General features: G+C 41.5%; 1 long non-coding RNA gene across 3 annotated transcripts; it reads right to left on the bottom strand.

Moving 5' to 3' along the window:
• Positions 1 to 519: 519 nt before the first annotated feature.
• LOC140483988 (uncharacterized) lies at positions 520 to 25,265 on the bottom strand. Of its 3 annotated transcripts, XR_011962154.1 has the most exons (5): positions 25,172 to 25,265; positions 4,677 to 4,746; positions 3,497 to 3,582; positions 2,748 to 2,808; positions 520 to 2,475 (listed from the first exon to the last, which is right to left on the bottom strand). It is a non-coding gene; the product is annotated as an uncharacterized lncRNA (long non-coding RNA). The 3 variants fall into 3 exon arrangements; XR_011962153.1 differs by lacking the exon at positions 3,497 to 3,582; XR_011962155.1 differs by lacking the exons at positions 2,748 to 2,808; positions 3,497 to 3,582.
• Between the last annotated feature and the right edge of the window lie 2,627 nt (positions 25,266 to 27,892).

Genomic DNA, 27,892 nt, shown 5'->3' with positions numbered 1-27,892 from the left:
TCAAAAAATTCATGGGGATTTCAATGATTTTGCACGTGAAAAATATTCAATTGTTATTGTGATTAAAAACACAATAAATGTTAACATTGAAGTGATTTCTAATCAAATCAATTCAAAAGTGTTTCCAAGTTTAAAATGAAAAGCAATATTCAGAATGATTGAATGATTGTGCATTGCAATGTCCTTGCATTAATTATTATATGAAAACATAGTTCCACATGTACACCCCTTACCGAATTGAACAATTGTTAGGTTTTGGCAACAAATCGATTTGAAATATTTTATTAATGAATTTAAGAATAATGAGGTATCTCCTCTTACTATTCCACTGAGTAATGTTCAGAAATGAAGAGAAATATTGCAGTGTAAATTAACTGGTGTTCTCTGAATTTCAATGGCTGAGAAGACTGTGATCTTTCAAATGAGCAAAAGTCAGATATTTACAAATGATGTTGCAATGGCAATTATTGGTCTTTTGTGGGCGTATTGGCCTTATCAAACAAGTTTTAATGTTGGAAGGTATTAAAAGCACATTGTACTTGTTATAAAGCCTAAGTTAAAGTATTGCGTAATTATTGTAATTGATAATTGTTTCTAAAATCCTGATAGATAAATTGACTTAATATTTTGAATGCACTTTGCTCTGATGTCGATTGTCTATTCATTAAGATAAATAAACTGAAAATTAAAATATAAAACGTGGCTTTAATAATTAAAAAATCTCAGCAACAATTAAACATCGTTCAACTTTTTTTTGGTTGGTTCATGTCTATTTTATTAATGTAACTTTTATCATGATAAATGTTTAGATAAATGTCAGAACTAGGAAGAAAATAATGAGGATGGGAAAGTGGGTATTATTATGCACTAAACATCGAGTCAATGACATTTGGTACAGGGAGTCATTTTGTAGCAAAAAAAAACTAATAATTGTGTGATTATTGCTCATTGACAACTAATGTTGGAAGAAAATAAAACTACCTCAAAATGAAATTAAAATAAATATCATTTTGGAGGTCACATGATTTGAAAAATGGAAATTGTCACTTAATGTGACATTTGAGCTGAAGAATCGTTCTTCCCCCCGCCACCCCCATGTGTAGTCCTGTCAATAATTTAAAATTTAGTATAAGTTGAACTAAATAACAAATGGATGTTCCTCCATTGTTTTCTTGAAAACAAAAATTTAAAAAATTAACATGAAAATGATATCGCTCTGCAAGGAATAATTTCACAGATAATAAGTGTTTGTATTGAATTTAAATGTCACCATAGCTGTAGGAGTGATTTCCCCTGACAGGGAATGAAGACTGAGGAGATAGGCCGAACTCAGGCAAGTGGAAGATGTTTACTCATGCTGCAATCAGTTAATGCAGGGATCATCCCCCCGAGGCCAATCTAGGAAGGGAGGTCCATGACACACTAATGTGTACAGTAAAAAGCAGTATTTTTACACACCTTCTGTATTACAATGTCCACATGCAATGTGGTTACAGTCGTTCCATCATGATACAGACACCCAATCCTGTAGAACACCTAATCTTGGATGAACATCAATATGGATAGCCCGAATTTCCTATTGGTTCATGGTGTTTTACAGGTGCTATAATCTCCAGGCCTTGGGATCTCTGTGCATTTTATTTCCTCACATTACAAAATTAATTTTTGCAGTCCTTTGGGCCTCTCACTATGCCTTATTTACAATTCTCAAGAATATGTAATTAGAAAAGTTTTAAATGTTCTGAGCAATTTTAAAATAGTAACTATTTCTGACAATCAAACCCTGCCTGTTTCCCTGACAGCCGCTGTGGAAGTTAGCTGGGCTCTATCCTGCAGTTGGTGTTTATTCATTCACTGGGACAATTATTCTTTCATTAATGAAAGTCAGGGTTGGTCATTTTTCTGTGTGCCTGCATTCTCTTATCACTATCTGGAATATGACTGTCTGGAATTGCATGCTTATGGACTTGGAGTAGGATTGTACAAAATGTTCTTTTTTTAACTTCAGACTGAAACACACTGTTGGTCTTATTTATCTCCCCTCCACCATTTTGTGTTTTAATTCCAAGGCAGGCTGCTCAGGGCTTCCCTACAGCAGCAAATCAATAAGGATTTCAGCATTAAAATAAAAATCAACATTCGCTACCATTAGGAAACTGTACCATGCAATATGCTTACGTCACTGAGACTCAATTCCACACTTAAAGCCGACTATACTGATTTGATCAATGATTACATATTAGATATAAGTAACAATTAGTGTTAAAACTAGTCACTGTAAACTTAAAATGATTAGAAATGTCATATTACAATCCACAACATGTAGAATTGGAGTCGAAAACAATCAGATGTATCTTCATTTGTAAGGCTGAATATGAATCCAATGATTTCTGTGAACATTCAAATGAGAAGATATCAGATATTTCCTGTCAGTGTTGGATGAGGGATCATTGCTTGGTTGGTGGTTGTGTTGACCTGGAATAAAAGATAATTTTTTCTTAGTAAAATTGGCACTATGAAATAATGATTTAAATTGAAATGTGAATCTCACGATATTTGTTACAAAACCTAAATTAAATTACTGTGTGATTGTTGGACTAACAATGAATTGGTAATCTATTTTAGAACACTGACACATTAAGTGATTCAATATTTCCAAACGGGTTTGCTGTGATATGGTACTAAGCACATATGCTCTTACTTAAAAATTAAAATCATGGAAATGAAAGAAAGATAAATACACATACCATGCGCTTATTGTAAATTCATGCAAAATACAACTGTGGAATATGTTTAAAGCAGTTTTTCCTGAAATGAAAAGATAACTAGAATGATTAGCAGCAGGATGTAATCGCAATAAAAAATCATTCAATGTGACTATTCAGCTGCAGGCAGCTCCCCTTCCTTTCACATATGTATAACTTCCAACAATTCAAAATTTACTCTGATAAAGAAAAGAACATACGCATGTAAATTCTTTTTTCTTGTTGACAAAAAAGTCACAAATTTGAATTTTTTTAGCTTTAAAAAATTTAACTATTACTGTGATCAGAAATACAATAAAACTTCATGTTGAAGAAAAATCAAATCAAATCAAAATACACATCGATATTCACAATAATTGGGAGAGTGAACACAACAATATCTTTCCATCAGTTAATGTACTGAGCCATAATTCCACTGTTATATCCCTTACTGGATTGATCAATTATTAGATATTAATAACTAAATTATTAATATGCTATCATTGAACTGAATATTAATGAGAAATCTCATTAATGTTTGAACGAGCAATGTGTCAACATAAACAGTAATTATTAGTGAAATGTCTAAAATATCTCTTTATAAATGAGGCTGAGATTACTTTGATTGTTGAAACGAGTAGCATTCAGATATTTATAATGAGCATTGGCTGCAAATCAATGCTTTTTGGTGTAGACCTGAAAGATTTTGTTATTGTAGTATAGGCAGTAAGAAATTATGATGTGCATCGCACCTTACTGAATATTTTCAAGTTTTCTAACAGGTTTCTGGTCCAATCTTCAGTTTAACAAGGGTAATTTTGGGTCAGAACATCAATAACTGCAAACAATTTAAACACATCTCCATCAAAGTTGCTAATCTGATAATTCAGAACAAATATAAAAAAATTACCTCTGTAAATTTAATTGACTATATTTTTAGATTATAGTCAAGTTCGTTATCTACTTATTTCCTTCCTATTTCTGACACCAGTGGCTAAATATTGATTAGATTAAATGTCATATGAGATAGACATTAGCTTTCTCTCAAAGATCTGTACAGCACAGGAATAGGCCATTTGGCCCATAATGTTGTGCTGAACATAATGCAAAAGAAACTCATCCCTTCTGCCTACCCTTGGTTCATATCCTTCCAAATTATCGAAATGAACATTAAAGAGCCTTAATGTATCTGCTTCCACCACCAACCCTGAAAGTCCATTCCAGACAGCAATCACTCCCTGTGTACAAAACAAATTGCCCCTTACATGCCCCTTGAACTTTCCCTCCTAACCTTAAACACATGTCACGTAGTTTTTGACGCTTCAACTCTGGGAAAAACTTTCTGACCGTCAACCCTATCTACGTATCTAATGATTGTACAGACTTCCATCAAGTCTTCCCCCAGTCTCCGCCACTTCACAAAAAAGCAATCTGAATTTTTCTCGCCTCTCCAAATCCAGGCAGCATCCTGGTAAATGCCCTCTGTACCCTCTCCAAAGCATCCATACCCTTCCTGGAACATGGCGAACAAAAGTGAATACAATACTTTAAGTATGCCTTAACCAAAGTGTTAAAATGTTACAACATGACTTCCTGACTCTTGTAACCAGTTCCCTGACCAATAAAGGCAAGCATGCCATTTGCCTTCCTAACCACCTAATTACTTGCATGGTCACTTTCAGGGAGCCATGGTCTTGAACGTCAAGATCCCTTTGAATAATAAAGCTGTTAGGGTCCTGCCATTAACTATCTACTTTTTTTTTAACATTTGAGCTTCCAAAGTGAAACACCTCACACTTGTATGGATTAAACTTCACCTTTAATTACTCTGCCCATATCTGCAATTTCTCTTTTTCCTGCTGCATTTGACAACACTCTACACTGTCCCCAACTGCACTGAACGTTATATCATCTGCAAACTTATTAACTCACCCAATTAGATTTTAATCCATGTCACTTCTATATAATTGCATCGCAAACAGAAGGGTTCCAGTACAGATCCCTGTGGATAAAAGACAGGAAATGAGGGAAATGCAGAATTCTTGAAGAAATGAGGTTTTTTCAATGACAGAATAATTCTGATGAATAATCTTCTAAAGTGAGATTTTTTTAAAAATTAACCCAATATTTTAATTCATTATCCAGTACAAACTGCTTTGAAAATATTGTATCATCTTAAGTGTTGCATTCTCACATTAAATATTATTTAATTGTCATTTCAATTATCACACCATCATGAGATTTACATTTTCGTTCAATCCATTATTTATTAAGGCCAGTATCATAATGAAACATTGACATTCTTTTCAGGTCAACACACCTGCAATCAACCAAAGTTCTCTCACCCAACACTCATTTTAACTCTCTCATTCTCTTTTATTTGAATTCTCGTATTAATGGAAGGATCATTAATCAGTCTTATCAATTAAGAAATTGCTAACTATTTTTCACATAAATATTTAATTTTTTTCCAACATATTGCACAATTACATTGCAATAGGGGTTTTCTCATCATTCTTAAATTTGTTATCAGCCATTTTAAAACTAATTATTACCAAAATCTAACCGGTAATCATTGTTGAAATCCAATATCTCCAGCTGTATATGTGGAACTATGTCTCAGTACATCAACTGATACAAACAATATTGCACTCTACAATCTCTTAATCTTAGCAAAAATAATTTTAAGTGTGGAATCTTAGCTGGATTGAATTGGTTGTAAGAAAAAGTGCAGTCTGAAGAAAGGTCACTGGGCCCAACTCTCTCCACAGATGCTGCCAGACCTGCTGAGTTATTTTCCAGCAATTACTGAGTTTGTTTGTGATTTCCAGCATCCACAGTTTTGTTTACAATCTTGTATTGATTGTATTTCACTTCAATTCTAACATTGTTACAGTTCTGAATATTACAATAAGAGCTAAGTATTTTTCATGTTAAGCATTATTTAAATTACACGTGTTCCTTGTGTAAATAAACCAGAATTAACAAATGTTTGTTCTATGCTTTTACAATAAATCTTGAATTCTTAGAAATCACATGTTTTTGAAAATGAGGGAAGTTGTCCATCGCTGAGTAGTCACATTGAATGACTAATGCTTTATTTCCAATTCATGTGCATTAAAAAGCAGGTTAATTTTAACTTATGCACATGAATAACTGCTTCAAACAAATTGACTTACTTGATTATCATGAGATTTATGTTTATTTAAGACCATTGTTGCTTCGTTCCATCATTATTAGAAATTACTAATTCTTTTTATCCATTACACAATGGAACTGTCTAATACAATCCTAGTCCAATTATAACAATAAATATCTGAGCAGTTTTCCCTGTGAATAAACACAGTAAGTATGTGATTATAGTCCTGCCCTTCCTGCATGGGAATATTATGGTAATGTGTGTACTAGTAGACCAGGAGCCATGGGTTCAATTCCCACCTTCAACAGAGATGTGTCAAAACACCTCAGAGTTGATTAGAAAATATCTAAGTGTCGACTGAATTGCTTTTCAACCAACATTGTCTCAACTTGTAACTGTTGTTCATTATAATGATCACAACATCTTGAATTTATTTGCTTCACATCACTGATTAAAGTATGAATTGGGCTTGGACTGCTTTAGTACCTGAGAAGTAAATTATTTATTAACACTAAATAGTCACGAGATTATGCAAATTCCTTTTTCTATCAAATGTCATGGACTGTATCTTGTGGTCACTCTCATATTCACTTTCATTATCTTTTTATTTTCTTCTTAATTCAGACACAAATGTTTGAACACCGATAAAGTATGAATAAAGTATTATGCTGCTTCTAAATACCTCTCAACTTTTAATAACTTTGCAGTCTTAAAAATTATTTACACCGTAGAATCTTTAAGGTGAGGAGGAAAGATTTAAAAGGGGTCTGAGGGGCAACTTTTCCACACTGTTTTTCACATATTGGGATGAGCTGTGAGAGGAAGGGCAGTGGCTGGTACAATTACAACATCTAAAAGACTTTTGGACAGTTTATTGGATAGAAAACGTCCAAAGGGGTATGGGAGAAACACAGGGAAATGGGACTAGTTTAGTTTAGGAAACTTGGCCGGAATGCCAAGTTAGGCTGAATGGCCTGTTTCCGTGCTGTATCAGTCTAGCATTCTACAATTCAAACTTCACTGTGATTGGTCAAGGAAAGAACAAACGGGTGTTAATTCTATTTTGTATCCATAAAAAAGTGAGATGAGTTTTAAATAATTTTGTCACATGAAATAGTTTGCTCTTATTGTGATTAGAAATACAATGAATATGAGCATTGAAGTGAAATATAATTTAATCAATTCAACTGTGTTTCCATGGTTAAAATAAAAATTGATATTCACAATCATTGTGAGTTTGTACATTGCAATATCTTCACATTACTTCATGTACTGAGCCATTATTACACATTTATACCCCCTACTGAACTGAACAATAATTAGATAGAGCAACACTTAGATTTTCGAAAATCTATCAGTACACTTGTAAGAAGGAGAAATTTAATTTTGCTACATGACTGTGCAATGTGCAGACATGAACAGGAATTATTGCAGTGAAAAGTCGTTCCAGTTTTCTGAATTCATAAGGCTGAGATTACTGTGATTATTCAAAACAGCAAAAGTCAGTTTACAAAGCGTTTTGCATGCAAAATGATTGGTTCCATTGTGGGATAGTTAACCTGAAAACAATCGCATTGTTTCAATGGATTAAATTAAAATATGGATTAAAATAATATATGGATCTGACGAAACACATTAGAAAGACAAACAAATTATTCTGCAATTATTATAAGGATAGTGAATTCCTAATAAATGTTGTATTCTGAACAAATAAATTGACTCAATATTTTAAAATCACTTTGCTCTGATGTTGATTAGACGTACATTAAGATCGGTAAACTGAAGACTGAAATATAATACTTAGATTGATGGATTGAGGACAATAAATGAGCCATTCAATAGTTATTGAAGAGAATTATTTTTTGTCAAAATGCAGACAATACAGAAGTAATGTATTTCATTCAATTAGTTTACTTGTCGAAACATGCTATGTGATTTTAATTTATGTAATTTTATACTGATCGATGTTCAAACATTTGTGTCTGAATTAAGAAGAAAATAAAAAGATAATGAAAGTGAATAGGAGAGTGACCATAAGATACAGTCCGTGACATTTGATAGAAAAAGGAATTTGCATAATCTCGTGACTATTTAGTGTTAATAAATAATTTACTTCTCAGGTACTGAAGCAGTCCAAGTCCAAGTACAACAAGATCTGGACAATATCCAGGCTTGGGCTTACAGGAGGCAAGTAACATACATGCCACACAAATGCAGGCTATCACATATAAGACATAACCTAACCACCATCCCTTGACATTCGATGGTGTTACCATGACTGAACACCCACTATCAACATTATCCTGTGAATAATCATTGATCAGGAACGGAATTGGTCTCACCACATAAACACAGTGGCTACAAGAGTAATTCAACTCCTGGCTCCTGAAATCCTGTCCAAACGCTACTAGGCACAAGTCAGGAGTGTGATGGAATACTCCCACTTGCCTGGATGAGTGCAGCCCTAACAACACTCAAGAAACTTGATACCATCGGAATAAAGCAGCCCGCTTGATTGGCACTGCTGCTACTGAACATCAGTGGTGGTGAGGGTAGATGTTTGTGGATGTCCTAGCTACAATCTCTGCCTCTTCTTATTAACAAAGATAAAAGAATCTTACATTGCTCAACTTTCTCATCAAAACCGAGTACAGTATTCACCCAAGCCCTCTTTTATACCAACCAGCAGCATTTCCACCACCAATAGCAGTTTCTCTTAAAATATTTTGTCAGTAACTTGTAATTAACTGGTTACTACAATTACAACTGAAAATGTGTTGCTGGAAAAGCACAGGTCAGGCAGTATCAAAGGACCAGGTGAATTGACGTTTCGGGCATAAGCCCTTCTTCAGGAAGGTCCTGAAGAAGCAGTGAACCACATTTTGAAATGGTCTTTCTGAACATAATATAGATCAGGTTAAAACTGAAGTCGGTGTCTTACACAACTTGCTGAAAGGACACAGACAGTAGAATCTGAGGTGATCATGAGTGTATGGAGGTGAATGTGGGAGACAAGCTGGGACTGTATTGGATTAGTCACTGTGAGAGGGAACAAATGCTGGATGCAGGGTTTCAGCAGCTGATGGACTGACGCTCAGGTGAGCCATCGGAAACTGAGCAAGTGACCACCATCTAATAGGACAGAGAAACTGATCCATCAGCCTGAAACTGACTGACCACGTGGCTGACAGTGACTCCAACACAAGTGAATGGAAACATTGCTCAGAGCCTGTTTCTGTAACATTCAACACAACCAGGAAATGGAAAGTGAATAATGAGCTGAAAACAAGGCCACTGCTCTGTTAGAGTCAAAATCATTCAATGTTCAGTTATTGGACATTATTGACTCTCAGAATATTCTAACCTGCAGAATCACAGTAAAAGGGGAAAGTAAACAACATTTTTGGCAAAGACAGAATGAGCCAACTGCTTGTATAAAAACAGCTCAGAACAAATGTGCTGAATCCTCCACAAACTGACAAACACAGGTACCATCAGTTTATAGATAGACAATGAAATTCTTCAGAAAAACCCTTCCCTGTTTATGGTGTGTGGTAGAAAACATTCTCAGTGAGAACTGCCACTTATTTCCTTTGAAAAGAATCTCTGTTTCCCCTCAGAAAAGCAGGTGTGCCCCAAACTTACAGACTGTCTTACAGACAAAGGAAACCTGATCAGGGACTCGCAGGTTAATTAAGCTATGAGTGACAGTCCATTGCACACAACAAGAGCTTAGACCACAACAGATTCTAGTGAAACCAACAATGCAATGAAAAAGGTGAATTAGTCTTAATAATCATGCAGCCTCTCTCAATCAAATAATCCCAGTCAACTTCTAAACATTTTAAAACTATTAATACCAATGTATACATATTTATTTACTTTCCTAATTTCCTCCAAAAAATATATATGACTATTCTCTTTAAAATATATTTTAAATGGTCAATTCATAATCACAATTCAGTTCCAATTATTCTTAGTGCAAAACAACTAGCAAACTAAAATAGTTTTCACGTCAATAATGACACTGGAAACTTTGTTATGTAGTTTACCCATATTTCCAAATATTGTTTTGGTTCATTATTCCAGTGAAGCTAAAATTCAAGTCTATTTATTTTCTCTGATATCCTTCCATTACTTTATTCCCTAATAACAATGCCCATGGTGTAATGGGTGACAAACATTAAATAAAATTGAATTTTCAATGCAAGAACTTGTACAAATAATCACATATTATTCAGTTCATTCATTATCGTTGATTATGAGGGTTATTTTCACTGTATGATCATGTTAAATTCACTTAAATAATCAGAGTAGAATTTTCACCTTTAAAGATATGTAAAGTGAATGTCAAATTATTAATATTTCAAGTAAAACCAAATTCACATTTTGCTCTGTGTTATTCCAGGAATGACAGGATGTGTTGAATTATTATGGGAAACAGGAACAAGTGAAGGTGGTGGCTCTCTGACGTGAGGCCTTAAAGCCAAAGGGCCAGGTGGTAGTTACAGTGGGGGAGGTACCGAGTGCCCCGCTGTCCTCAGAAGGCAGTGAGGATGGTGACACTGACTGGAACGGGTTAGATGACAAAGCATCCACGTATGGACAGAGGGACGACAATGGGTGGGATGACCCACCGCCCTATAAGGTCCAGAAGGCCGTGTCTGTGGCACCACTGGGCATCAAAGGTCAACTTGGACAGACAGTAGGGAGCAACAAAGGGAACTGACAGAAACCAAACATGAACCGTTCACCTGCTGAATAACAGATGTTGGTGTGTTAACACCCAGCCTGATAGAGAAATGGTAATAACGGGCCTTATTGGGACAATATGGATGAATTAGTTGAGGTACAGTTTCACCGATGATGGTGTTAGGCCAAAATCCTTTATGCCAAGATGCCCGGACGTGTACAGCAGAACCTGTCTCTGCAATGAGTGGGTGAGGGTTTGAGCCCCCCCCAGTGCACAGCCGATGAGTGCCTCCAGGCATTCACAGATATTACAGGGATACACTGGGGAGGGGACAGACTGAATGGGCTAAAATAACCTTGGTGTCTCAGGGAACCAAGGGTATTATCGAGGCTCATACAGAGAGGAAGCCTGAGGTGTGTAAGGACCACGGGGGATTACCAAACCCCAACCTGTGATGATGAAATAGGTTTGATGTATTTAACAGATGACATGGGACCCTATTTAACTGTAATTATAAACGTGGGACTGCCAGTGGGAGATCATTCTGATCACATTCTGAATTGGGCCATGAGAGCTGAGACAAACTCAGAAACACAGGGAGGGTAGTACAGTACAGGGAGGGTACTGCAGTACAGGGAGGGTAACCAGACCCACAATGTTACAAGGGAAGCAGGAAAGGGCACATAGACAAGGAACGTAGGCAGAGAGAGGGAGATAGATGTTCACATTGTGTGTGTGCCTGTGTTCACGTAGGCACATGAATATTCATTGACGCTGTGTTTGGGAACCAGCAGAACAAATATTAATAAAAGGAGCATCTATATCAGTTACTGAAACGGATTTGCCCCTCACCCCTCAATTACTAAAATGAGAGCAGTTGGAGAGGGAATCAAGGAAGCTGGATGAAATAAATCTGTCCCAATGCAGATCATCGATATGGCAAAATATATTCAGATATGGGAGTGTGAAACTGAGGAAGGGACCATTCTGGAAGTTGCCATTTTAGAACAGTTCAGAGCAACTATTGATGTAGAGGCACAAACTCTAATATGGGTACAATCTGGCCAGGCCCAGGACAGGAAGCAAAGGAGAGGCGACATCTCCAGAGTAGTTACCTTGCAGGGAGACTGGAACAGTCACAGAATCTGGGGAGTTATAGCTAGGACCCAAACAGCAGGGCGGGTAACTCAAACAGGAATGTGGGTTATTATCTGTAGATCCTGTAAAGATCGAGGGCCCTCTCACTCCCCACCCAAACTGGATCCCATTAAAGCTGGGGCTGAGAAGGCAATAATTGTGACAGTAACAGATTGAGAGAAGCAGGGAATAGTCAGACCAACAGTATCCCAGACTAACTCACAGAAGCCGGACAGCTCATCCCACCTCACTATTGATTAGACCTCCCTCAGTAAATCTGCCACTAAAGAGTATCCTACAGTACTGAACCACACCACTTTATTTAATGGATTAAAATTGCAACAAGATACAGTCTCAGCCCTTGATATTGTGAATGGGTTACTGTGGACCTAGAACGGTCAGAATAAGCTAGTATTTACTGTCTGAGCAAAGCAGTAGACCTGGATCCAGTTACCTCAGGGACCTCATAATATTCCAGTATATCCCACCGATATATGGCTGATGGAGTGCATCGATTTAATCTTACCAACACCTCATTGCCTCAGTTGGTGAGAAAGAACATATCCGGATATTACATAGAGTATTGGGTCAGGTCAGGCAGGCCGGGCTTAAAATTAACCCACAGAGCGTGGGAAGGTAGGGAGAGATGTACCTGGGACATCACATCAGGAAGATCAAATCAGGAACGGAGGGGGACAATCCCAGTGAAACGAAAGACCATGATTTCAAAACTATCCACCCGCACACTGTGAAGGGGATAAGGCAAACTTTAGGATTGTTTAATTATTGGAGGACTTTTTTGGAGAATTACCCAGAAATGGCAGAACCATCACGAGCCCTGACAGAAGCGCGGACATTAGCCAGGTGTCAGGCAGTCAGCATATACACAGAGAGACAGCATGCCTTTGGTATAGTTCATGACCAAGTGATAGCCTGGGCTCGGTGAGGGTAAATCACCCTGTCTGTGGGCACGTAGAGCATGAAGGACAGGTCAGAGAGTTAGTGGAAGCAGCTAACTTTCCCAGTGAAGCAGCAATAATGAGAATTAGAGCTCACAAGGTAGTCAAAACCCCACACCAATGGGGCAGTAAGTTTGTGGATAAGGCAGGTGAATAGACAATAGACAATAGGTGCAGGAGTAGGCCCTTCTGCCCTTCGAGACAGCACCACCATTCATTATGATGATGGCTGATCATCCTCAATTAGTATCCTGCTCCTGCCTTATCCCCATAACCCTTGATTCCACTCTCCTTAATCACTCTATCCAATTCTTTCTTGAAAGTACCCAGAGACTTGGCCTCCACAGCCTTCTGGGGCAGAGCATTCCATATACCCACCATCTCTGGGTGAAGAAGTTTCTCCACAACTCTGTTCTAAGTGGCCTACCCCTTATTTTTAAAATTTGTCCTCTGGTTCAGGACTCACCCATCAGCAGAAACTTGCTTCCTGCCTCCAGAGTGTCCAATCCTTTAATAATCTTATATGTGAAATACTGACTGAAATAGTGCAGACATTTGAGGAGATGGCAATGGCCGTAGCTACAGAAGTGAGAGAGGAAGGTTTAAAGATATTCCCAGAAACAGTCCCACAACAGCAGAAACAGGAATGGGAAAAGGGTGGGGCAGTAATAGGACACGTCAGAGTCTGGATGATCCAGCAGTGCCACTACACTGTATAAGACAAACATTATTAAAAACATATCATGGGCTGGCCCATATTGGGGAGGATAAAATGCAATATCAGATGATCCACTACAATCCTTGCCTGGAACAGGGAGAAATACAGCAAGGTTTTGTCGAAGGTGTGTAGTCTGTTCACAGTGTGAGCCAGGGAAAGCAATAAAATGGAGGCAGCAGCAGGGACCCAGGGGCCCATGGGAACAATTACAGATGGATTTTACACACACACCCAATCCCAGGGAAGGAAGTCCTGCTGGGTTTTAGTAAATAGGTTTACTCAATGGGTGGAAGCATTCCCCTGCAGATTCTGACCAAGGGACAAATGTTACAGGGAACATAGCTCTTTAGCTATGTGCCCTGTTTGGTACTGAACAGAAATCCCATCCCCCATACCACCCCCAGAGCTCTGGGACAGTAGAAGGAATGACGCAGACACTGAAAGCTAGTCTGACTAAGGCTCTCTCAGAGACAGGACAGTGATGGGTTAGAGTACTATTTAGCAGCCTAATAAAACTGAGGACAACCCCAGCAAAGGGGACGGGACAGTCCCCCTTTGAATTAGTGACTGGATGGACTATGCAGATACCACAGGGTATGGTAGTGGGAGGGCCGGAGATGTGTGGTAGTGGGAGGGCCGGAGATGGGTGGTAGTGGGAGGGCCGGAGATGGGTGGTAGTGGGAGGGCCGGAGATGGGTGGTAGTGGGAGGGCCGGAGATGGGTGGTAGTGGGAGGGCCGGAGATGGGTGGTAGTGGGAGGGCCGGAGATGGGTGGTAGTGGGAGGGCCGGAGATGGGTGGTAGTGGGAGGGCCGGAGATGGGTGGTAGTGGGAGGGCCGGAGATGGGTGGTAGTGGGAGGGCCGGAGATGGGTGGTAGTGGGAGGGCCGGAGATGGGTGGTAGTGGGAGGGCCGGAGATGTGCAATGACAAGGATAGGGTTAAACCATTTGTAAAAGAACTGGCAAAGCAGCCGCATGAGCTGAGAGAATCAGAGACTGGGAAAGGAAACATGGAAATATCCGAGCTGACATTCCAAACTCTGGAGTTCAGGTCAGGGGGAAAATATTACTGGATCGTATGAAGTAAACACATCAAAATGCTGGACTTATCTGGGGGAGCCAGAGAGGGACCTTTCCCATCCTGTATTAGTAAGGAGCTCTGAATAAACATTGGTCGTGGTGCTCAGCACAGAACTCAAGGCTCCTCTTTGATATTTCTTCCAGTAACAGTTGTGTAGGGGTATGTTGCTGGCTGGAGGTCTGTGACCAGTGCCTCTGTTCCACAAGGGTCAGAGCTGGGACATCTGTTGCTTGTAATATATATAAATGAAAAGTTTGAAAATGTAAACGTTTTAATTAGCAAGTTTGTAGATGGCACAAACTGTTGAAGTTGTGAATCGTGAAGAATGATGTCAAAGGATACAGCAAGAAAGAGATGAGTCAGAAAGTTTTGTGGGGAAATTGCAGATATATTTTAATTCAGACAAGTGTGAGGTGATGCATTTTGGAAGACACAAAGCAAGAGGAATTTGTACAATAAACGGAAGGGTCCTGAGCAACACTGATATACAGAGGGATCTTCAGTTGCAAGCTGAAAGATCCCTGAAAGTGGTGAAGGAGGTGAATGGCAGGCTTGCCTTCTTTAGTCAGGGGAGTGATAATAAAACTATGATCAGGCCACCTTTCGGGGATTGTGTGCCGTTTTGATCACCACATTATAGGAAGAAGGTGAAGGCTTTTGGGAAGGTGGAAACAGGTTTACCAGGATGTTGCCTGGATTGGGAGAGGTTCGAAAATCTCGGATTGTTCTCTTTGGAAAGTCAATGTCTGTGGGGTGACCCAACTGGCACAGAGTTTGTAAACCATGGTTTACTACAGAAATTGTATCTCTTGTTAAAAAGAAGAAAGAGGCTTATGTGTTGATGAGGCAAAATGGTACAGATGAAGCAATAGAGAGTTACAGATCAGCTAGGAAGGATTTAAAGAGAGAGTTAAGAAAAGCAAAGGGAGGACACGAGCAGTTTTTAGCAAACAGAATTAAGGGTAACCCTGAAATTGACTGCGGTTAAAGTACTGCCCACATTTCTGATCCCCTTATTCCAGGGTTGATGTGATCACACCAGAGAGGGTACAGAGGAGATTGATCAGAATGTTTCTACAATTGGAAAATATCTGCTCTGCGGAGAGATTGGATAGTCTGGGGATGATTTCTGAGGAGGATGAGCTGAGATTTAATTGAAGTGATAAAATGCTGAGGAATCCAGATCGAGTGGATAGGAAGGAGCTATTCATTAACTGAGAGGTCAGAAACTGGAGGATTTAGATTGAAACTAATTCCCAGAAAGAAGGGGAGAGGAGAATTCATTTCACTCAGAGATGGTGGGGAGCAGGAACTCATTGATGGACTGGCAGAGGCAGTAACCAGCATCACATTAGAATAAAAGGACATGTATGTAACTGAGATGCTGGAACATGCAGGGCTGTGGACTAAAGTCTGCAGAATGGGATCATTGTGATTGATTTAACATTTCTCCAGAATATTAAACTCAAGTCCAATTTGAGAATTTATGAACATCATCCGACCTGAATTCCAAATGTCAGAATAAATTTATCAGAAAGTTCAGCACAGATCGAGGACACTTGGCCTATCCTGCATGTGTTGGCTGTAATAGAATGACCCAGGCTTTACAGCGTTATGTACTCACCAATGAGAGCAGCAATTTCAGACTGTGTACTCTGCCCTCTATGTTGTTATAATCTGTTTTTTCAATGTATTTCTTTCAGAGCTAATCACCTTGTAAAACTGGTTTCTTTCCCAGCCCTAAATCCATTCCCCATGGCCTTGAGGGACTACCATTTCTGCAATTTAATTTCTCCTGCCTTCCCCCGTGTGACAGACTGTCTTTTTGTCCTTGTCTCACCCCCACCTTGCACACAACTTGTTACATTTCTGATGGTTCCCAGACCTCTGTGACTTCACTGCGCATCCTGGGTCAGGGGCACAAGTTGTGAATTCACTTCCTCATGAGATAATTGGAAATCTGTCTGGCTGCAATTTCCCCCAGATTTTATTTTGTAAATAAAAGAGGATTTGCGTCAGAGTCAAGTATTTGTGAGCCTTCATCCACAATCCTGAGCACTTAGACATAATATGTGACCCTCCCACAGATGTGCAGGTTTGATGGATTGGCTGTGCTAACATGGCCTGTAGTGTGTAGGTAAGGTGGGTTGTGTTAGCCATGCTAAATGTGGGGTTATGGAGGTAGGGTGGGACAGCAGGTCATTGCAGACTCGATGGACCGAATAGTCTCTTTGTGCACCTAAGGGATTCTGTAATTCTAACTAGTTGTGATTGTTGTCACATTTTCCTAAGTCCAGGTTCATTCATCTCAGGTACACATGCTACCTTTTGTGTTTCTGTGTGTGCCCGTAGTGTTAGGTAAGGGGTAAATGTAGGGGTATGGGTGGGTTGCGCTTCGGCGGGTCGTGTGGACTTGTCCACAGTCTCCATGATTGTGCAGATTCAGTGGATCAGCCATGGGAAATGCAGTGTTAAAAGGATGGAGTGCTCCAGGTGGGATGCTCTTTGGATGGTTGGTGGGGTTTGATGGGCCAATGCTCTCCTGCCACACTGTTGAGATTCTATTCTATGATTGTGGATAAAGGCTATTCTATGATTGAGGATAAAGCAGGGTGTTCTTGGAGAGGCGGTAATAACTGGAAAGCTGAATCCAAAAATCACCACCTTCACCAAAGGAGATTTTCGGAAAATGACAGATAGTCAGGTGGATTAGCATTCCAATCTTAGATAGTGAGGAAGCATGTAGGAGATAATGATTTTGCAATTTTAAACTGAGGGGAGACAGTGATTTATGGTTTTAGATTGCGTCGTACATTCGCAGTGTGAATATCCATCCTGTACTTTATTACAAAGCCAAGGTCACTGACAATGAAAATCAAAACACCCAGGAAACATCGCCTCACCACGTAATCTGATAAAAGAATTCTGATAAGTCTGGTTGAATTTAGAACAAAGATGAAAAGTTGGAAGATTAAATCCAATCCCAAGATCCAGTGCTTAAACAAAAGGAGACGACAATAGGATGAGGCAGGAGTTGGCTAATGTAGACTGGAAACAAAGACTTTATGGTGGGAAAGTTGACGGACAGTGCGGGAATATCAAAGAAATTTTTTGAAGTGCTCAGCAAAAGTATATATCAGGGAAAAGGAAGGACTTTAGGAAAAAAGGAATAATCTGCCATGGGTGGCTCAGGAAATAAGGGAGTCTATCAAACTGAAATAGAATGCATACAGATTGGCAATGACCATGGAGATTAGAAAAACTTTAAAGATCAACAGAAAGCGAGATGGGATTGGGGGAGAAAAGTGATTAATAGCTATCCCCAGGGCTGGAATAACAGTTTATACTGCTAGAGGGGAACATGATGTTTGGGGAACATATGGCCTCTAATTGTTGAAGCACTTAACTGTTACCATAGAGATAATCCTAAGCAAGTTAAAAATCACAGCACACTCCAAAAGCTTGTACTTCCAAATAAACCTGTTGGACTATAACCTGGTGATGTGTGGTTTTTAACTTTGTCCACCCCACCACCAGCTCCTCCACATCAGAATCCTGATAGACAGCCCCACTGAAACTGAAGTGCCTATCACATACTTGAGGGAGCCACAGGGGCGTGGGGGAGGGGTGTGTGGTTTAACCACAAAGTGCTGAACTGAACTAGACTTTCTAACTGCCGTTGCCATGGAGATAATACTGAGAGACAGTCTCTATTCAAAGTCCCAAACCACAAAGGTATAAGAGTGGGAGCTGTACATTGGACAGGTGGGGAGTTACTTGATGCTGCCTGAAGGTGTTTTGCTTGTACACTATCCAGGTAACTGCCATGTCTCATCAATAAAGTCTCAAAGAAGACCTCTCTGAGTTCTGTGCCTAGTTATTCCTATCCAGCAGGGTTCAGGAATATGAGCACACAGCAGTCAGTCTTCACAGTGGAGGATACGAAGAACATGCCAGTAATTGATAAGGAGACTGAGGAAGGTGAGGACCAAGGAACAACCATTATCGTGAAAGAGTTAGAACTGGATATGCTAATGTAGCTAAAGGTCGACAAGTCTCATTGCCCTGATGGGATACATCCCAGGATACCAACAGAGTTAGTGGGAGAAATAGCAAATGCACTTAGAGTCATAGAGTCTGACAGCAGAGACAGGCCCTTTGGCCCATGCTGACCAGAAAGTCCATCCACGCTAACTCCATTTCCCTGCACTTGGCCCATTTGCTTCTGACCCTTTCCTATCCATGTATTTGTCCAAATGTCTTTTACCTGTTGTGAGTGTTCCTGCCTGAACCATTTCCACTGGCAGCTCATTCCATATACATACCACCCTCTGTGTAAAACAGTTGCCCCTCAGCTTCCCTTTTATTCTTTCTCCTCTAACCTTCAACTGATCCAATCAAGCCGTCCAATCCTTGAGTTCCTGGGAAAAAGACTGAGTGCATTCACCTTATCTATGCCTCTCATGGTCTTATACACTTCTAGAAAAGAATCCCCTCAGTTTCCTCTGCTCCAAACATAAAATCCTCCCTTGTCCAACCTCTCCCTATAACTCAGACCCCTGAGCCCTGGTAACATCCTTGTAAATTGTTCTGCACTTTTTACAGTTTAATAACTGAAACCTCCATTACATCCATCATATTTCCAGTGTTTCCCTGCGGGGCTGGAACCGACGGGACAATGCCAATGGATTACAATCCATGATCGAGAATGAACCCCTTTACAACAATCCCGTTTTCATAGTGTTCCCCATGGTGCAGGTATCCTTGTGTCTTTCTGGTTGCATGGTTAATTAAAGACTTGTCCTTTTACAAAGCAAAGTTGTGGCTTCATTGTTCCTGGGAAATGTGCCATGATTTTTCAGACTTTCAAAAACAAATGAACTCTCTCTCCACACTCACCACGCTGACATGGACTTGGCTGTGTCTCAGTACTTTTCCAGTCACATTGAGATTTGAAATATTTGCCCACGGACAGAATGCACACCCTTCCATCCAGATGAAAAGGCCAATGATATTCAGATCGGCACGGATCAAGTAACTATCAGATTTGACCATGAAGTTCAATTTGTATTTCTCATCCGCAAATCCACCCTTTCAGTACCATACAACAGAGCACACAAGTTACCACTGTTAATACAGGATGGAAATTCATAAGACAATTGTAGTATTAAACTGTAGTTTTCTTGTTTCCCCCAAAGCTTTAAACCTCAGTCTCACAATTTCTCTCTTCTGTGAACTGAAATCCAAACCAATCCCCCCACTCCTTTCCTCCACACCCAGTTCTCACACACTCTCTCTTCGAATCCAGTTTCCTAGCTCCTGATGAGAACCATCCTGCATACACAGCTTCCTGCACACTCTGGCCAAGACCCATCTTACTAAAATGAGCCAAATTAGAATTCTAATTGCAGGCCCATCCTTGTCCCTTTCCATAACAACCCTGAATCTTCACAAAAGAGTTCTAATAACTTTCTGCAAAACGCTGCCCCACTGATAGTCTGATCACATATCAGGGTAGCAAGAGAGGGGCCATTCCCCTGGGTCCTGCTCCTAGAGGGATGAAGCTGCTAATGATAGATTAATCCCTCACACCCACAGCCTCCTTCCCAGGCACTGACCTATACTGTGCATAATCCCACAATTGCCAGCACTGCACCCATGCACTTGTCTCCCCTCCTACAGCACGAGCTCCCGATCATACAGGAGTCCAGGTGATTGACAGCAGCTGCTGCCCAATATATCAGAATCCCTACAGTATGGAAACAGGCCCTTCGGCCAAACAAGTCTATACCGACCCTGCAAACAGTAACTTACACAGACCTATGCCCCCTAACTAATTTAATCAATACTATGGGCAATTTCGAATGGCCAATTCACCTGCCCTGCACATCTTTAGATTGTGGGAGGATGCACAAACCCCACACAGACAGTCGCCCGTGGCCGGAATCGAACCCGGGTACCTGGTGCTGTGAGGCAGCAGTGCCAACCACTGAGCTGTCTCTATAGGGTGGAGGGGGCGGGGCTGGAGGACTGGGACAACGAGATTGTAAACAATGAATGAATGTGGTGAACACTGGGGGATGGACAGGTCAGTGAGGGACAGGAGCAGTGCAGCAGCAGGAGGGGATCCTGGACAAACTGAGCAATGGGAGAGTCTGACAGGAGAGAAACTACAGGAAGGGTCTGTTTGGAGTCTCAGGCAGGGACAGCTGGGAGACAGTATGGCCTGGTGGCTTGGGCAGGTTTACTAATCAGCCTCTTCAAAGATGCTGTTACTCAACTCTGAGCCTGATCCTCCTGATCCAGAGGTAAGGACACGTACACTATTTCCTGGTGGGCAAGGGATACAGGGACTGCCTTTCAAAAGGAACTCCCCTGTGTTGGTGACATGAACAAGACTCAATACAGACTCACTGAGAAAATGCTGGCGTCCTTGAACTTCATCCAGAATATTAACACCTATAACTGGGCAACGCAGACCCCAGTGTGCAGAGTTAAATCCTGGATACCAATAACAGCTTTGTGCATGGGAAATCATATCTCATGAATTTGACTCAGTTTTTTTGAAGAAGTACCAAAGAGGATTGCTGAGGTCAGAGCATGGACATGATCTACATGGACTTCAGTAACGTGTTCGACAAGGTTCCTCATGGGAGGCTGCTCAGCAAGGTTAGATCTCATGGAGTACAGAACTGGCCCGAAGGTAGAAGGCAGAGGGGGCTTTTCAGGCTGGAGGCCTGTGACCAGTGGAGTCTCACAAGGATCGGGGCTGGATCCACTACTTTTCGCCATTTATATCCATGATTTGGATGTGAACATAAGAGGTATTGTAAGTAAGTTTGCAGATGACACCAAAATGGGAGGTGTAGTAGCAGGGAAAAAGATGACCTCAGAGTACAAGAGGATCTGGATCAGATGGGTGAATGGGCTGAGGAGTTCAGTTTAGAAAAATGCGAGCTGCTGCATTTTGGAAAAGCAAACTTTAGCAGGACTTATACAGTTAATAGTAAGTTCCTGGTGAGTGCTGCTAAACAAAGAGTCCTTGGAGTGCAGGTTCATAGTTCCTTGACAGTAGAGTAGCAAGTCGATAGGATAGTGAAGGCGGCAGTTGGTCTGCCTGTCTTTATCAGTCAGAGCATTGAGTATAGGGGTGAGGATGACATATTGTGATTGTAGAGGACATTGCAAAAGTTGCCGAATCAATATTCCATTTAATTCTGTTCTCCTTCCTATCAGGTGGATGTTCTTAAACTTTAAAGAGGTCAGAAAAGAAGTATAGCATGTTGCCAGGGTTGGATAGGCTGTTTTCCCAGGAGCGTCAGAGGCTGAATGGTGACCTAAAGAGATTTTTAAAATCAGGCTGGGCATGGATAGGGTGAATAGACAAGATATTTGCCCTGCAGTGGGGGAGTACAGAACTAGGGGACTGGGAAGGAGGGTCGGCAGACAGAGGGTGGTTGGATCGAGAAGGGTGGGTCAGAAATGGGTGGGGAAAGAGAGGGGGGGGATAGAAAGGGGTGGCACAGAGACAGATGGGGACAGAAAGTGGGTTTAGAGAGGAGGGGAACAGACAGGGGGAAGGGGGGGGGGGGGCAGAGACCAACAGAGGTAGGGGGAGAGACAGACAGACAGGGGGGAGAAAGAGAACAGACTGTTGGGGGGTGGGGAGACAGAGCATGGGGAACAGACAGAGTGGGGGGAGGGGGAGAAACAGAGTGGAAAGATGGAGAGTCATTTTGTAGATCTAAAACTCAACCCAGTTCCTGTTTTCTCATCCTGACCTTAATTCCCTCCGAAGAGCTCAGAACAACTGCTTAGTTCTTGGAAAGTAGAGTTTCAGAGAGATCAGGTGCTGAACATGGCATTTGGGACACTAACATTGAATGGAATGCGCTGACCAATAAATGGACTCTGGTTCGATTCCACTGTCTGTGCGGTGTTTGCACATTCTCCCTGTGTGTCTGCGTGGGCTTCCTCTGGGTGCTCTTAATTTCCTCCCACAATCCAAAGACACGCAGGTTAGCTGGATGAGCTTTGGGTAATGGGAGGGTACAGAGTTAGGGTGGAATGCTGTTCCGATGGTTGGTATGGTCCCATGGGCCGAAAGGCCTGCTTCCACACTGTAGGGATTCTGTCACTGAGTATAGGGGTTAGGAGGGCACGTTGTGGCTGAGTAGGGCATTGGGGAGGCCAGTTTTAGAATATTACATTCAATTGTGGTCTCCCTGATTTCAGAAAGATGTTACCAGAATAGGACTCAACCTCTGAATGACAAGTTCCTGGGAAGTGTTGACAGACAAAAAGACCATGCAGTGTGGGTTGACAGTTCCTTGAAAGTGTGGTTGAAGGTAGACAGGTCAGTGAAGGTGGTGTGCGGTATGCTAGCTGGTATTGGGCAGTGCATTGAGTATAGGAGTTGGGAGATCATGGTTCGGTTGTACGGTTTATTGGCTCGGCCACTTTTGGAATCCCCAGACTGCTTTCAATTCCAGTCTCCCTGTTATAGGAAAGATGTTGGGAAACTTGCAAGAGTTCAGAATGGTTTTACTAGGGTGTTGCAAGTATTGGAACACGTGAACCATAGGGAGAGGCTGAATCGGCTGAGGCTATTTCCCTGCAGCACTGGACACTTTAGGTGGCTTTATTGAATTTTATAAAGTTATGAGGAGCAATGATAGGGTGACTAGCCATGGTTTCTTTTTTCCTCAGGGTAGGGGAGACCAAACAAATGTGAATCTTTTTTCCAAGGTGGAAATGACAAATTCTATAAGAGAGATGGCAAGTTTCAAGGATATGAAAACCGAAACAACTGAAGATGCTGTAAACCAGGAAGAGAAACAGAAGTTTCTGGAAAAGGTCAGCAGGTCTAGCAACATCTGTGAAAAGAAATTAGAGTTAACGTATCTGAGGAAGGGTGACCAGACCCGAAACGTTAACTGATTTTTCTTCACAGATGCTGCATGATCTTCTGCGCATTTCCAACAACATCTGTGCAAGTTTAAAGGGAGTTGTTTGGAGTATATACCTGAGAGGAACTTTATAAAGTGCGAGTCAGACCACATCTGGAGCAATGACAGAAGGTTTGGTCCCTTTATTTAAGGAAATACATCATTTCATCAGAGGCATTTCACAGAAGATTGACTGGGATGAACCCTGGTTTGCAGGGATTATTTTTTAAGAAAAGGCTGAAGACGTTGGGACTTTACTCACTGGATTTGGGAAGAATGAGAGGGGATCTCATTGTAACATGTAGGATTCTTAAGGAGTTTGACAGGGTAAATACTGAGAGGATGTTTCTCATCATGAGTGAGTCTGGAACCAGATTCTGGGTCAGTCACAGAATCACGGGTTCTGTTTTGGATTCGTCAAGTTTAAGGCAACACCGACACAGGTCAGGAGTTTCATAAGCAATGGAGCTGGGGTGAGGTGGAGAGAAGCAACATTTTAAGAGATTGTAATTCCTGGTGTTTGTGATTGTGTAGATGTCTGATCAGAAGGTCACCTTGGGGTCAGATATGACAGCAATATTGTCAAGAGTGTGGTTCCTGTCTCAGACAGTTCCCAGGGAGAGGGAGGGGCTCAGCAGTAAGGGAAAGTGATTTGTAATAGCAACTGAAGGCAATGGGTTTAACCATTGCAACATTCCGTTGCAGGAAATTGCAGCCAATCGCGTAGTGGGAGTGTGATGAGCAGTTTGATAACTGAGTAATGGAGAGGGATGATGGGGAGGGGGAGCTGGGCATTGTCAGTGTACATGTGAAACCTAACACGGTGCTTTTGGGCAATGTCACCTCCTGGCAGTATGTAGGTGGGAAACAGGAGGGACCAAGGAGAGATCCTTAAGGGACACCAAATCCAAGGAATTCAGAAAGGAAAGGGAGAGTCGGGATGGAGTAGGTTTTTCCAACAACGGTGGGGTCAAATATTAGTTTGTAGCAGAATGGGAGAGAAGGACATAACCAGAAAAGACAGACAGGTAGAACAAGGAACAATATCTGTGAATTGGGGAGGGGGAGTGATGAGGAGGAGGAGGAGCAGCCCGACTCCAAAAGCACTATTCCTCCATCAGTGACATCACCCAACTCCACCCTAGTCTCAGCTCATTTACTGAAACACTCGTCCATCCCTGTGTTATCTCCAGACTTCATGATCCAAACACACTCCTGGCCAGCCTCCCACATTCAACTTACATGTAATCTCAAGAGTATCTAAAACCCTACTGCCCAAGTGCTCACTTGTACCAAAACTTGTTGATTCATCAAAAGGCTCCTATTAACAAGCAACAATTTAAAATTCTCACCCTTGATGTAATTCCTGGCTGTGAACATCCCTGTCTCCCTGAACCACACAATCTGTGAGACCTCGACAACTCATTTTCTTTCAGACTCCCAACGATATGTTTAATAAATGCTTCACCTGTCTAGCTGTTTCTACCGTTGCCAAGGCAACACGGTATGGAATTCCCACCCTAACCCCCTCAGACCTGCTTTCCTCCTTTAAGGTATTCCTGAAAACCTGCTTATTTGGCAATTCTTTTGATCACCTGACCTAATATCTCCAGCTGTGGCCTTATGTCACAAGTTCTCAATCATATGTCTGTGGAATTATAAACATGATAAAAAAAAACAACTGTTGTTGATTTGCACACATTTTGTCAATTCTTCACTGTCGCTGAGTGAATAATCTATAACAGCTCTTACCCAAACACATTGTAGGAGCACCTTCACCACACGAACTGTAGCTGTACAAGGAAGTCAAACATCACCTTCTCCACAGGCAATCGGGCTTTAGCACTGATCAATGGTATCTGTGGAGAGAGAAACACACTGTTGATATTTCAGGGAGTGCAAAATGCATTATCGGGAGGGAAAATGGTGCAGAATTTGGGATTTTTTAATTTGTGTTTTACTACGTGCACCAAGTTCTGTAAAACCTCTCATCCCATACCATGAAAATTTCCTCCTCTTCCTGGTCAATATGTTTTTCCTTCCCCCTGCCCTGCACCTTCACACATTTCCAATGCCTTGGTCACAACAACACTGTGCTGTTCGTGAAGTTTATCACGTGGTTGAGTATTGCCCCGCCCCTCATTCATTCTGATTGGTTGAAGGACCAACTCGCACCTCTAGCCCCCTTTCCCCCACTCTTATTGGTCCTGCGCTGACATCAATAATCCGAAGCCCACTGTGGGCTGGAGCATGCTCAGTGCTTCCTGCTTTTACTGCTGTTCATCAGGTATGAGAGAGAGAGGGCTCATCCCTGTTTCTCCTGAGGTCAGACAATAACAACAACTACCTGCATTGTATGGAGCCTTTCACATTGACAAATCTCCTCAAATGCTTCACGAATGATGGAAACGTTGATTAAAGAGAACGATTTTTAGATACATCTTTAAGGCGGAGAGAGGGAGTTAGGGAGGATATTCCAAAGGTTCGTGTCCTCGGCAGCTTCAATCGTGGAGTGATATAGGTGGGGAACAGCTCACAATGGAGACAGCTAGTGGCTAACCATAAGTTGGATTAGTGGTGCTGGAAGAGCACAGCAGAACAGGCAGCATCCAACGAGCAGCGAACGTCGATTTCGCTGCTCGTTGGATGCTGCCTGAACTGCTGTGCTCTTCCAGCACCACGAATCCACTATTTGCTTTCCAGCATCTGCAGTCATTGTGTTTACTTCATTGATGCTAACCATAAGTTAACAACCTCATGTCGTAGCCCCCTACCCCACACACCAGGCCTCGTTCTCACAGTCTGCCATTACACACTACCTATAGTTAGCCACTAACAGTCTCCATTAACAGCTAATCATCCTCCCCCAGACAGATTGTTATCCACTCCTTTACCCAACCGTTCTTCTCACTCTATCCCCACCTATCCGTTACTCCTTTTATCTTCCCCCCCACACTACCTTCTGCACTAAAACTGACTTGTTTTCTCAGTAATATCTGTCCTGAGGAAGGGACACTGGGTCTGAAACTTTATCTGATTTCTCATCACAGATGCTGCCAGACCTGCTGAGCTTTTCCAGAACCTCCTGGTTGTTGTTTCTGATTTACATCTTCTGCAGTTCTTTTGGTTTTAATTTACCGGGAGTTTGTAATTCAGGTCCCACAGCCTCTGTCCCAGTCTCTGCTGTCTCTCCCAACCCCACCCAGTGACACGGCACCTGCACAGCTCATGGACAGGCGCTGTCTTGCTGGCCACACCCCTCATTCAATCCCATTGGCTGCAGGACCACACAACCTCTCCTATTGGTCTGGAGCTGTCGTTAATTAAGCTGGCGCCGATTGAGAGTGGTTGGTTCCTCCCTATCTCTGCCCTGGGATGAGCTCCATCATTCACAGTGAATGGGGCTGTATCACAGAGCACAGGGGCTGGGGGCTATTCAGCCCATTGGGGCTGTATTCTCTCCCTCTGGAGATGCTGCAAGTCGGTCCCAAGTCCCCTCCCATGTGCCCACGGCCCCCCAAATCTTACCTTAAAAAGTAAAATTCCAAGTCTGTTTCAGAATACCTGCTGAATCTGTGTCGTTCAGACTGTTCCAGATGCTCAGAACTTACTGAGGAAAATAGTATTCACATTTTCACCTTGTATTATTTGCCAATTACTTGAAAGTAGTTACTAAAAATTGTGACAGTGCTAACAATTCCTCTCTCTCTCTGCAAATTCAAGACCTTGGAACCAAATCTGCACCAGGTCGAAATCACTGCTTCACCTTCTCAGCTCCAAGGATATTTATGTTTGCTTCAGCTAGCTCGCCACAAAATAGAGGAATGCATTTTAATTTATTAGGATCAAAGAAACAGACCTTCGGTCCAATTCGTCCATGCCAACGAGGAATCCTAAACGAATGGATTCCCATTTACCAGCTATTGGCCTGTATCCATCAAAACCCTTCCTATTCATGGACCCAATTGGAAGCCTTTTAAATGTTGTGATTTTTCAGCCTTCAAGACTTCATCTGGTAGCCCCTCCCATACACACACCACACTCAGCTTGAAAACGTTGCCTTTTAGATCCCTTTTAAATGTTTCCCCTCTCAACTTAAACCCAGGTGCTCTAGTTTTGGACCCACCTAACCTGAGGAAATAGGACCCCGGCTGCTCACCTTATTCACACCCCTCGTGATTTTATATATCTCCATGAAGTCACCTCTCAGTCTTTGACTCTCCAGAGAAAATAGCCCCAGCCTATTCAGCCTCTCCCTGTCGGCCAAATCCTCCAATCTTGGCAACGTTTTTGTAAATCTTGTCCAAACCTTTTCAAGTTTCACAACATCCTTCCCAGAACAGGAAAATTCAAACTGAAAACAGAATTCCAGAAGTGGCTTAATCAATGTCCTGTCCAGCCACAATATGACATCCCAGCTTCTGTATTCAATGCATTGACCAATAACGGAGAGCATTAATGGAGTCCCATTTG

This window comes from Chiloscyllium punctatum, chromosome 12 (genome assembly GCF_047496795.1).
Source record: "Chiloscyllium punctatum isolate Juve2018m chromosome 12, sChiPun1.3, whole genome shotgun sequence".
Lineage (NCBI taxonomy): Eukaryota > Metazoa > Chordata > Chondrichthyes > Orectolobiformes > Hemiscylliidae > Chiloscyllium > Chiloscyllium punctatum.
Note: the sequence above shows the minus strand (reverse complement) of the source record. Positions and strands in the feature narration are given on the sequence as shown.